This window comes from Gracilinanus agilis, chromosome 1 (genome assembly GCF_016433145.1).
Source record: "Gracilinanus agilis isolate LMUSP501 chromosome 1, AgileGrace, whole genome shotgun sequence".
NCBI classification, from domain to species: domain Eukaryota; kingdom Metazoa; phylum Chordata; class Mammalia; order Didelphimorphia; family Didelphidae; genus Gracilinanus; species Gracilinanus agilis.
This window is the reverse complement of record NC_058130.1, coordinates 261,338,870-261,341,432: the sequence shown is the minus strand read 5'-3', so window position 1 is coordinate 261,341,432 and position 2,563 is coordinate 261,338,870.

Below are 2,563 nucleotides of genomic sequence, written 5' to 3'. Positions count from 1 at the left end.
GCAACCAACAATGCATTAATGTCTCAATTTTTCCACATCCTCTCCAATATTCACCACTTTTCTTTGCTGTCATGTTAGCTAAACTGCTAGGTATGAGGTGGTACCTCAGAGATGTTTTGATTTGATTTCTCTAATTATAGGAGATGTAGAAGACTTTTTCATGTGCTTAGTGATATTTTTGATTTCTTTATCTGAAAATTGCCTATTCATGTCCCTTGACCATTTATCAATTGGAGAATGGCTTGATTTTTTTTTACAATTGATTTAGCTCCTTATATATTTGAGTAATTAGACCTTTGTCAGAGTTTTTTGTTATAAAGATTTTTTTCCCAATTTGTTGCTTCCCTTCTCATTTTGCTTGCATTGGTTTTGTTTGTACAAAACCTTTTTAATTTAATGTAACCAAATTATTTATTTTATAATTTGTAATTTTTTCTAACTCTTGCTTGATTTTGAAATCTTTCCTTTCCCAAAGATGGCAAGTATACTATTCTGTGTTCACCTTATTTACTTATAATTTTCTTCTTTATATTCAAGTCATTCATCAATTCGGGATTTATTTTGGTGTAAAGTATGAGATGGTGATCTGAACCTAATCTTTCCCATATTGTTTTCAAATTTTCAAGCAGTTTTTATGATAGTGGATTTTTGTCCAAAAAGCTGGGATCTTTGGATTTATCATAGACTGTCTTGCTGAAGACACTTACCCCTAGTCTATGCCACTCATCCTCCCTTCTGTCTTTTAGCCAGTACCATATTGTTTTGATAACCACTGCTTTATAGTACAGTTTAAGATATGGCACTGCTAAGCCATCTACCTTCACATTTTTTTTCCATTGTTTCCCTTGATATTCTTGATCATTTCTTCTTCTAAATGAACTTTGTTACACTTTTTTTCTAATTCAGTGAAAGAGTTTCTTGGTAGTTTCATAGGCATTGGACTAAATAAATAAATTAATTTGGGTAGGATGGTCATTTTTATTATGTTAGCTCATCCTGCCCATGAACAATTAATGCTTTTCCAATTGTTTATAACTAGTTTTAACTGTGTGGAAAGTGTTTTCTAGTTGTGTTAATATAATTCCTGTGTTTGTCTTGACAGATAGATTTCTAAGTATTTTATATTGTGTAGGGTGATTTTAAATGGAATTCCTCTTTCTACTTGTTGCTGCTGAGTTGTGTTGCAAATATATAGAAATGCTGATGATTTATGCGGGTTTATATCGTATCCTGCAACTTTCCTAAAGTTTTTGATTATTTCCACTAGCTTTTTAATTGATTCTCTAGTATTCTTTAAGTAGACCACCATGTCATCTGCAAAGAGTGATAGCTTGGTCTCCTCATTGCCTATTATAATACCTTCTATTTCTTTTTCTTCTCTAATTGCTACTGCTAGTGTTTCTAGTACAATGTTAAGTAATTGACCTGATAATGGACATCCTTGCTTTACTCCTGATCTTATTGAGAAGGCTTCTAATTTTTTTTTAACATTTATTAATATACATTTTTAACATGGTTACCAGATTCATGCTCCTCCTATCCCCTTCACCCACCCCCCCCGCACTCCCCCCATCCATGGCCAATGCGCATTTCCACTAGTTTTGTCATGTGTCCTTGATTAAGACCAATTTCCAAACTGTTGGTAGTTGCATTGGTGTGGTAGTTTCGAGTCTACACCCTCAATCACGTCCACCTCGACCCATGCATTCAAGCAGTTGTTTTTCTTATATGTTTCCTCTCCTGCAGTCCTTCCTCTGAATGTGGGTAGCATCTTTACCATAAATCCCTCAGAATTGTCCTGGGTCATTGTATTGCTGCTGATACAGAGGTCCATTACATTCAATTTTACCACAGTATATCAGTCTCTGTGTACAATGTTCTTCTGGCTCTGCTCCTTTCGCTCTGCATCAGTTCCCGGAGGTCTCTCCAGTTCGCCTGGAACTTCTCCAGTTTATTATTCCTTTTAGCACAATAGTATTCCATCACCCGCATATACCACAGTTTGTTCAGCCATTCCCCAATTGAAGGACATACCCTCCTTTTCCAATTTGTTGCCACCACAAAAAGTGCAGCTATGAATATTTTCGTACAAGTCTGTTTATCTATGATCTCTTTGGGGTACAAACCCAGCAATAGTATGGCTGGATCAAAGGAAAGGCATTCTTTTATAGCCCTTTGAGCATGGTTCCAAATTGCCAGCCAGAATGGCTGGATCAGTTCACAGCTCCACCAGCAATGCATCAATGTCCCAATTTTGCCACATCCCCTCCAACATTCATTACTCTCCCCTTCTTTCATTTTAGCCAATCTGCTAGGTGTGAGGTGATACATCAGGGTTGTTTTGATTTGCATTTCTCTAATTATTAGAGATTTGGAACACTTTCTCATGTGCTTATTGATACTTTTGATTTCTTTACCTGAAAATTGCCTATTCATGTCTCTTGTCCATTTATCAATTGGGGAATGGCTTGATTTTTTATACAATTGCTTTAACTCCTTGTATATTTGAGTAAATAGACCCCTGTCAGAGTTTTTTGTTATAAAGATTTTTTCCCAATTTGTT